Genomic DNA, 11,612 nt, shown 5'->3' with positions numbered 1-11,612 from the left:
TCTACTGTGTTATTTGATGAATGTTTATTTAATGAATTAAAAAATTAATGACTTTATTAATGCATCTTGTGTGACACTCAAAAGTGATTTTAGCCCTTTAATGAGGTAGAATGAGTCTCAAATATTTCTTCATTTAAAAATTTAAGCTTTTATCCTTTAAAATTAACAAATTGCTACTCATAAGTATTAGAAGAGAGAAATTCTAAAATAAAATAAGATATCTTAGGTCACATTAGTCAGTAACTATCTGTCATTTTATTTAATATGTCACTGTTCTACAAAGCATTTGAAAGAGAAGAGGGAAATTAATAGTACAGAAATCATAGGATACAGACAAACATGACAAAAAATTTATGAGCTGGTTTCTAGCCATGACAAAAAAAATAGTAATATACAGGAAAAAAGTGTAGAGGGAATGAAACTAGACTTAGCTTCCATAATGCAGTGCTTGATTTTTTAATCCTGTTTACTGTGAAGGTCTTTCATCCTGACTACAAATATAAATATCATCAACTGTGAATTTCTTCCAAGTCATTGTCTGGCATGGGATGTCATCAAGTGAGATTAGCTGTACTTTAATTTTGGGGGCCAGTAACTTAAAACTACATACCTACACACACACACACACACACACACACACACACACACACACTTCTCATTTTTAGAGTGTTTGCTTATTTGGCTAACTAAAAACTGTTTTACTCACTTTATGCAACAAAATTTTCTATACCAAAATAACCCTGCTAGGCATTATGACCATTATTTCCTAAAATAATGATACTTTAATGGAAAAAAAAACACACACACACAACCAAGATTAAAATATTTGCTTTGAAATATTTAAAACTAGGTGTTATTACATTGTATCACATTAGTAACTACATTACTTTAATTTTTGTGTCAGTTAAAATTTCACTGTTAACTCTCTTTGATGATTAATGAAATAGTTGATGATCTAATGAAACAGCTGTTTTCAGGACTGAAAATAAAATTTGAATAAAATAATTTTCAGACTTCCATTTTCTAGTCTGGCATGAATGGACTTTGGTAGTCTTCACTCCTGTGCTTATAACAAGAAAAACCTGAACAAACTGAAAATCAACAGCTCTTTGTTAATACCTGAGAGAACTGAGGTCACAGGGAAACCCACTGCTCCCAAACTTGAAGAAATAGTTAGATATGGAGAATTCTAGCTTACCTAAGTAGAAGCCTAAGAGGAAAAAAATACTCCATTTCAACCAATACTGGGGTAGCAAAACCTTAACTGTAAATGACAAAATGATGAAAATTCAGTGTGAATATCCTGAGTTTAAACTCTGGGTATTTAATCTTAGAGGTGAGTAGACTTTTATGAGTTTTGCAGTCAGAGCACTACCAGGCTCTCATAATGAAAACTGGAGAAAAACCTGCTTGCAGAAGGAGGAGAAAAGTCGTTATTATTAACCTTTGACCAAAGCATTCAATTTTCCTTAACAATATCTACCCTAAAGAAATCTATTTTACCAGAGCCTAACTGACTGGGGTTTTACCAGAGATGAACTAACCAAGGGTAATCTAACTCCAGCTCCATCTTTCTTATCTATATTCCATGAGAAGCATTTGTGAAGGTCATAGTGCACTAAAAGACTGAGACCCAATTACAGGACTAAAGAATGCTTCTTTCCACCTACACAACTTACCACCACACCAATCAGTGTCCTGTATAACAAAAAAACATACAACTGAAAGAACTGTGAATTATTAATGTTATATGAGAAGATGTCTCTAGGGAGACCAAAAGGCAACAAGGGTCACATAAGCAGACAAGAAAAAATTGTCAAACTCTGACACCCACAGCAAAGAATAAACACACCACAATGTAAGTAGACAGTGCAGTAACAAATGGACAATTAAGCAGAGAGATGAAAAAACTAAGAAAGATTTAAAATAAAACAGTAGAAATCAAAAATGTTACTGAAAAGAAGAATGTCTTGAGTGGGTTAATCAATAGATTGGACATAAACAACATTGTGTATTGTGAGCTTAAGGATATGTCAATAGAAACTTTTGAAATTGAAATGCAAAGAGAAAATAGAAAAGAAAATTAGAAGAGAATAACCTAGAACTGTGGGACAATTACAAAAGGTGTAACATTCATAATGAGACTACCAGAGAGGGAGGAAAGAGAAGAAGAAAACAGAACTATTTGCTGCAAAAATGACAGAATTTTCTGAATTTAATGATAGATACCAAACCACAGACATAGAAAGCCCAAAGAACAACAAGCAGAATACATACTAAAACATTGACACCTAGCATATCGTGTTCAAACCACAGAAAACAGAAAGAAAAAAAAATCCTGATGGATGCTGGGGAAGTGAAAGGGGGAATGGGGAGCTTGTGCTTATACAGGAGGAAAGATAATAATTATGTAAAAGCATATTAAATGATTTTGGTTTACAGATAAGCAAAATGAATGAGAGTGACGTTGTAGAGGATGGGAGGGAGGAACTGGGAATACTCTGTTCTAAGGTACTTGCACTACCTGAGAAGTGATAAAGTGTTATAAAAAGCATAACTTGTATTAGTTGTGAGTATATGCTACAAACTCAATGGCACCACAATTGAAAGATTTTTTCAATTAAATCATACAAAATGCTCAATTAAAACAATAAAAAACAGAAAAATAATAAAAGGAAAACAAAAACAAGAGTAGTAAGCAGAAAACACTAAAAATTTGGTAGATATTAATCTAAGTATGTCAATAATCACTTTAAACACCAATGGTCTAAATATAGTAAATAAATGACAGAAATTGTCTGAATGTTTTGTCTTAGAACATGATTCCATGATATATTATCTAAAAACAACCCACTTTAAATAGTAAGACATGATATATTAAATGAAAGGATGTGATACATCATGCTAATACAACTGGAAGAAAGCCGGAGTAGCTATAATAATTTCAGACAAGGCAGACTTCAGAGTAAGAAAAATTATTAGGGATAAATAAGAGTATTACATAAGGATTTGGGGAAAATGATGGAGTATCAAAGAGAAGACATAACACTTCTTATGAAGACATAACAAAGAGAAGACACAACTAATAATAAAGCATCTAAATATGTAAGACAAAACAGAGATGCAAGAAGAAATGGATGCATCCATTATTACAGGTGGAGACTTCAACACCTCTTTATTAGTAATTACATCCATGAGGCAGAAAAACAATAAAGATGTGGTTGAACTGAACATTACCACCAATCAACAGGATCTAGTGGACATCTATCTATATAATACTTCATCCAAAAATACAGATTCCACATTTTCCTCAAGCTCTCATGAAACATTTACCAAGATAGACCACAGTCTGGATCATAAAATATACCTTAACAAATTTTAAAAAGTAGAAATCATACAGAGTGTGCTCTTAGTTCATATCTTGAAACTGAATTAAAATGAGCTAACGATCTACTGTTATTATAATAATAAATTCATAAATGACAAGTATAATTTATTTTTTTTTGTGCACCCGCCTTTTCCCAATGTAAATGCAATTACATTAACAGGATCTGGAATACCTACAAAGAAATGGTAAGCAATAGGGCAACTGGAAGAATGTCAGCAGAAATTTCCTAAGCATTCATATAAAAAAGGTATTCAGAACTTTCACAAAAATTAACAAATGAGCAGTTTAATATTTTTTTTTTTTTTTTTTTAGCTTTTAAATTTTTTTGAGACGGAGTCTATCTCTGTCACTCAGGCTAGAGTGCAGTGGCGCGATCTTGGCTCACTGCAAGCTCCGCCTCCCGAGTTCACGCCATTCTCCTGCCTCAGCCTCCCTAGTAGCTGGGACTACAGGCGCCCGCCACCACGCCCGGCTGATTTTTTTTTTTTGTATTTTTAGTAGAGACGGGGTTTCGCCATGTTAGCCAGGATTGATACCTTAATTTAAATTTAAAAAATAAAATTGGCCAGTCTAAATCACATGAAGAAAGTATAGTGCTATTATTACATTCCAACTGTGTATAACTCACATTCTAGTATACTGTGAGTAACACACAAGCCCCTGAAAATGAGTGTTTACATGAAATTCTGGCAAATGACCTGCTGGAAGTCAGAGGGCTCTCGATAGCAGCAAAATCATACTGGAATGCGGCTCTCCCAATTCCAGTCCCATTTATGGAGTTACAGCAGTGTTACTCAGCAGCAGTACTGTTAACATTTTGAAGCTGATGTTTCATTGAGACGGATGATCCTGTGCACTGTAGAATGTTTAGCAGCATCCTTGGCCTCTCCTCACTAGATGCCAGTATCACTTTCCTAGACCCTCCCAAATTTGTAAGAGATAAAAAGGAACAAGATCATGTCCTTTGCAGGGACGTAGATGGACGTGGAAGCCATTATCCTCAGCAAACTAACAGAAAAACAAACACTGCATCTTCTCACTTATAAGTGGAACCTGAATGATGAGAACACATGGACACAGCGGGGTCCAATATACACTGGGGACTCTTGGGGGATGGGGGGCCTAGGAGCAACAGCATCAGGAAGAACAGCTCATGGATGCTGGGCATAATACCTAGGTGATGGGTTGATGTGTGCATCAAACCACCATGGCACACAATTACTTATGTAACACAAGCACATGCACATGTAACCAGGAACTTAAAAGCTGGAAAAAAAAAAAAAATGTCTTCAGATGTTGCAATGTGTAGGGTACAAATTATTCCCAGCTGAGAACCACTGAGTTACAGAATACTGGAGCTAGAAGGCGCCTAGAGGGATGGAATTTCTCCTTAAACAGGATCACACTTAAAGCTGCCTACCCTGAAATATTTAATTCTTTAGTTTCCCCGTAAAAGAGAAGGTTCAATTACTTTTTAGTCAGCAAAGTTCTTCCGTATACCTAGACTAATCATTCTGGCTGCAAATTATAAATTAAAATAAACTCTGAACAATAAATAAATGCATTTGATGAATTATATTTAGGAAAGAATGTGAGGATTATTCACATTAATGTATATATTTCTAAAATATTTTAGGTAAAAGCAATACCATATTCTTTATGTATTTGATTTCCAACTCAAATAAAATTATCAAGAAGCATTATTGAAGTCATTCTGGTAGTTCTCATAAGGAGATGAAATTTATAATATTTGCATTTGTTTTCCACTTGATGATAACATTTATATTTTATTCAATCACAAAAAGTAGTAATATGTATCTGATTAATTTTTTACCTGATTTGATTCACTTAAGATGTGAAAGTTTAGACAACTCTCTTGAGTTTTTTAGGTATTTTATTAGATTTTAAGTTAAATTAAATTAAATTTCTATATTTATTTTATTGCTCTTTGTTTTTCTCTTCCACTGACTTTAAGGTATTTGGATAGAAACAGTGGGTGTTTTCTGTATTTAGATGTTGTGTTGGATATATTTCACTACCTTATCCACCTCCCACCCTCCCTTGAGGATTCAGCTATGAACATTTTCACCTACCCTCCTATCCTGACAATCAAGTTTCCCAACCATAACAAAATCTAGCATTAAGTACAGTGAATATGTAAATATTAAAGGAACTTTGAGGATATATGTTGAAACATATTTTTGTGTATAATCACTGTTGCAGATATGAGAGAATGACTGCATATGTACCAGATACTTGGCAATGAACAACATATGTTATTTTTCCCAGAAGTGTTTTAAGTTGAAACAAGATGTATCAAAAAATTTTAAGTTCATGTGTCCCTTTCGTAATAGCATGGAAAATATATGTCCTCCTTTGTAGTAATAATGATATTGTCACCAATGTTTAATAGTATTCCCATTTCTAAAGATTTACCTAGCCAATAAAAAAAGATGAAAAACTTCAGAAATAGGAGAAAGATGGGAAGACACTGTATGATAAATTACATATTTATAAGTGAAATTCCTGTTTAAATAAAAATAGTCACTCTAGTAAGTCATTTAATTGGCCAGAAAGCAACAACAAATGAGCAAGTTTGATGAAAGCTTGATGTCTCTCAATCAAAATTAATGACCACTAAATAAATGTTATTTCTTAATAATTATTATTAATATAGACTATTTATACACAATATGAAATTGTAAACCAGAGCAAAAAATGAATATCCTATAGTTGATACTGATGTAATTTAAAATGACTAAATAAATAGGGAATTAAACATTTTTTAAAGGATAATCTAAATAATATATGATTTTTTTTCCCTTCATGAGGTGAAGCTTAATCATCCACCTCCCACCCTCCCTTGACTGTGGACAATTAGTGATTTATTTTCAAAAAGCAGTGTATGGTAAAAATGAAACCTTACCGTGGAGGAAATTGACAAATACTACCTTGGCCAGGTGAACAAGGTAAACATCCTTAGTGATAAGTCATGTTGATAGCATGTAGCCCCGATATGATGTGGTAAAAAGGATACTTCACTTTTGCTCTTTCAAAAACCCATAAATGTAAAATAACAACAACAAAACAAATTGAGACACCTTCTATAAAATACCTGACAAGTACTTCTCAACACTGCCAAGGTAACAAAAAAACAAGGAAATAGGAAAATGTCTACACACCAGTAGATAAGGAGATGTGACAACTAAATGCAATGTAATGTCTTGGATAAGATTCTGGAACAGAAAACATACATTAGTAGAAAATCTTGTGAAATTTGAACCAAATAAGAAGTTTAGTTAGTATTAATATACCAAAGTTGGTTTCTCAGTCATGGCAACTGTACTGTGGTAATGTGAGATGTTAACAATAGGAGAAACTGGGTGAGAACTCTTTGTACTGGAGAAGAATGTGTATTTGTTGCTTCTAGGAGTAGTATTCTATCATTAATTAAATGGATTTGATTAATGTCATTCAGACCTCTGTGTCCTAACTGATTTTCTATTTGCTATATCTATTACCGAAATAGAATGGCTCAAACAATAATCATAGATTTGTCTAGTTCTCATTTTGTTTCTATGAGTTTTTCATCCTGCAACATTATTTTAAAAATTCAATATTTATTATACCATCAATTTTATGCCAGTTGTTAATATTTTTGAAAAGAAAATACCAGCTCTGTTTAATAGTTGTTTGGTGAAAGAAGACAATTCCCCCAAAACCTCCATCATTTGTTTGATTTAGGACAGAGAAAAAGTTAGAATGTGTGAGCAAAAGTGTTAAGTTAGACAGTATGGGTAGGTGATGTAGGAACATTCAGGGGAATGGGCTGTGCTTAGATATAGTCTCCCTATCCTAGGACTTTCTTTTAAATGGCATAATCATACACTATCACCATCCTTTTTTATGGTCATCCTAAGGTGGAAATTCATTATTGCTAAATTGTAAAGAATTGATACATTTCCTAAACATCTTGAGCCCTAAAATAAAGTTTAACCTTCTATACCACCTATGCCACTCAAAAAAAGAATGTTCAACACTAAAGTTCTAATTCATGGTACATTTGTAAATATATTTATATATTTTGATTGGCAATTCTGTTTCCAAATATATTATTGCAGTGCTAAGTCTTATAACTATGACAATGGAAAATAACTACTTCAGCAAAATTGTTTATGGGCAGCACTACTTTTTGTCTTCACTGTATACCACTATTATTAGTGGTGTGAATTAGTTCCTTAAAATTATTTTTAAAAACTAAAGTGGCTGCCTTTCACAAATACACATCATTCAGTAACTGGGTTTCTATTAGTTTCTTTTGAATTCCTAACTATTAGTGCATATATTTATGTGAAAGTAGATGAACTTCAATTTCAAATTCCTTTGAAGAGCTATGAAATACTTTGTAAGGGAAAACAATCATATTTTACACTTGGAATTTATTCGGTAGTTTTTTCACAATTGCTACCTGTGAATAGCATTGACCTTTCTTCCCTTCCTTCTGTCCTTCCTTCCTGTCTTCTTTCCTGTTTTTTTTTTTTTCTTTCCTTCCTGTCTTCCTTCCTGTCTTCCTTCCATTTTTTTCCTTTTTTGCTCCTCTTTTTCATACTTAGTTACATGTAGTCAGGGAGGTTTCACATCATTAAGATTCCTATCCCAGAAAAGCACATGTTCATAGCTCTGAGAATGGAATGTGACTCTTGTGGAGAGCCTATAAATGGAAGCATGAGGGGCATCTGTTCATATGGATAAGATAGGCCTATAAATGCCCTCATCTTGCCACGGCTCTTCTAGGTGTCTTTAGGGTTAAGACATACTCCATTCTGAGAATTTGTGGTCTAACCAGTTATCTAGTTTCACGTCCTGCTTCTATTGATTGTTTGCAACCAGCTTTTGCTGCAGTTATTACTACTGTTTAGCACCTTACTAAACATAGGTTATGGGTAGACTGTGTTTCTGTTTTTAGGCTCTGTTAGAAATTGCTGATGCACACACTATATTGTAAATTCTTATCTGTGTATACTGTACTTCTGCATACCGATGTTATGTTAAAGAATTACTTCATTCTCATGTCACCATCTCACTTCATAATCAAATGACCCTAAATGCCTCACTAACCTAATCAAATGACCCTAAATGCCTCACTAAACTTAATAATAAATGCTGGTATATCCAGCACATTGGCAGCATCACAGGACCAGAAGGCAGTGATTCCCCTGGACCCAGTTTTCACTGTCTTGTGTGTGTCTTATTATTTCTCGACCTGTCGATCTGCCTGGGAACAAAGGAAGAGCCCCTTTGCATTGCGGGCTGCTGGCTAGAATCTTTTTGTTAGAATCATTTTGCTATTTAAGTGCTTACTAATTAAAAAGTAAAGTGTTATATCTGTCCTCTAAGATTTAGCAAGTTAGATATGAAGTACATAGCATCACCTCCTGCCAATTTCATTTTCTGTGTATTGATACTTTCCAGCTCAATTTATAATGATCAACTAAAAACAAGTATAAATGTTGAAAAGGTTGACCTTTTCACAGGGACCCACTCTGGGAAGGAAAACTAACCATAGAAATGGGTGTTTGTGTACATTGAAAACTCAACTACTTGGGTTCAAATCCTTGATCCAACTTCACTGGTGATGTGAAGCTTGATTGATGAGTTTGTTTTAATCTGCAACACAGAAATAATTCCTAATTTTAGGGTATTGTAAGGTTTGAATGTGTTAATAAATGGGATACACTTGTAAAGTATTGTAAAGTATAGCAAGCATTATAAATGTAAGTCATTATCATCACCATCATGCACAAAGCTGGGATGTTTGCTGGTAAATAAGTGACATTTACAGGTGTGGTCAGTAAGCCTCTAATATAAATGACATCTCTCTGGTCACATATACAAAATAAAGTCAAACAATCTATCAAGAACTCTGAAGGGTTTGAGAGTTGACCCGACTTCCAAGCTAACAAGTTCTTGTACTACAGTTTCTTTGATGACAGCCTGTCACCAGACTCCTGAAGCAGAGATAAAGAACATGATTGCTCAGGTCACAACAAGTTCTCAACCTTAATTATCATGTATGAGTAGTGTGCATTTCTATATTCATTCTATATATTTCAAGGATATTATATTTTATGAGCCATTTGCCATCAAAACATCCAAGTTCTTACATAAAGACACCATTTTTCAATTTTATTTCCACATTATCATTATTTATATAATTTTCTGTACCCATTTGAACATAAATATTAAATAGAAATACCATTTTTTCTCTGTAATATATATGTGAAATTTTGATGCACAGTTTACATTTGATATATGTCTATTAAAATAATTGCTAAATGTCTGAGTGGATGTTGTAACATTGACAAACATACAATGATGCAGAAATAAAACATGTATTGCTAGCTAACGACTATTGTAACGCAAAATCTGAGTTCCAGAAACATGCATTTTATTCAGTGTATGCATAATGATAGGAAATACCAAAAGTATCACAACTAGAGTAGACTACAAATACTTTTTATTTTAGGGGAAAATATAAATAAAGGTAACTTATCAAAAAATACTCATGTACTAGAATAAAACTTAAGCAGATAAAATGTGCTGCATTTTCTTCTTTTCTTATAATCCAGAAGTGTCACATTTATAAATGCAATTAAGTAATAGTGTTATATACTTTTCAGTACTAAGATTATGTATTTTACTTCCTGCTAAATAGATTTCTTCATATCATTTATTATTCCTGATGACTTAATATATACTTTAAAAATGGAAAAAAAGTAAGACATTCAGAAAGTAGACTTTGTGTGGAATAACTATAATTGCATAATTAGATCAAGAGAAGGCAGGTGTCATTCAGGAGCCAAACATTTTGTCAATCCTGCTTCATTTCCCCTTGTTCTTTCTTTAACAGCAAACTTAAATCATAGCCAAGTACGCTCCCCATCCACCAGTCCTGTCATTTTTAGAATCAATGTGAATATGAAATGAATAATACCTAAAGAAACACAACCACATCCAATTCACTTCCATAAATTGATAGGTGGGTGTCATCTTTATAATCAAATTGATTCAGGTGATCCTGTGATTAATGTTCTTAAATAAGATTTCTTCTTTCTTCACTTTGGCCATTTATTCAAATGGCTTCAATAAATGACCAACATATTGATTGGCTGAGTAAATGCCTTAGCTAGATATAGCTCATAATTATTATTCAAAGTTCTCTGAAGAAATATGAGGGTTCTACCCTTTAACTCAAGTTTATGCTCTTTTCCCGATGCTCAGTTCCATTAGGTTAAATCTCCATACATTTTTTGTGGGATTATTTTTAAGAATTCTTATTAACCCAGTCATAATACTATACTGGGCATGGTATTTGGACCATGATTCCAATCGTTCTTCTGAATCCAGATGAGAGACTGCATCCACCTTTGTAGGTCACTTACTGTTGCCAATGAGTCTCTCCTACCACCTAGACGTGCTCTGCCAATCTAACAATAACTTTTCCTAAGCCTGTGGTCCTTCCTTTCTTTCTCTGTCTTGTATAAAATCAACCTTTGAATCTCAATCTCATGATAGGACATCTAAACATGGAGGGACATTCTTCTTTAAAGTGTTAATAACTAAAGCCAATCATTTCTAACCAGTGGGCAGAATGCAGCAGTTAAAATGTAAGAGACATGTAGCTCTTACATTGTTATTTTCCAGGTGACATTATTTTCTATCAATTCAATTTCTTTATATACTCGCGATATAAGCTGTTTGATATGTAATTTATAAATATGTTCTCCCTGTCTGTAGCTTGTGCTCTTATTCTTTTAACTATGACTTTCACGGAACAAAAACTCTTAATTTTGATGATGTTTAATTTTAAATTGCACTTTGGGCATCATATGTAAGAAATTTTGCTTTAACCAAACTTAGGAAGATGTTCTATATTTTGACTCTCTTTTGAGAAAATTTGCATATGCAATATTTATTTAAGTTCCTTATAGATGGTGGATATTAAACCTTTGTCAGATGCATTGCTTGCAAAAATTGTCTCCCATTCTGCATGTTGTCTGTTTACTCTGTTGATAGTTTATATTTTGTTGTGCTGAAGCTCTTTAGTTTAATTAGGTCATATTTGTAAAATTTTAGTTTTTTTTTCAATTGCTTTTCACCACTTCATCAGGAAATCTTTGCCAGACACAACAATGTGTCTTGACTTTTTTTTTTTTTTTTTTTT

This window comes from Rhinopithecus bieti, unplaced genomic scaffold (assembly GCF_001698545.2).
Source record: "Rhinopithecus bieti isolate Rb0 unplaced genomic scaffold, ASM169854v2 scaffold_12088, whole genome shotgun sequence".
Classification (NCBI taxonomy): Eukaryota; Metazoa; Chordata; class Mammalia; order Primates; family Cercopithecidae; genus Rhinopithecus; species Rhinopithecus bieti.
The sequence above is the reverse complement of the archived record's forward strand: the minus strand, read 5'-3'. Positions refer to the sequence as shown.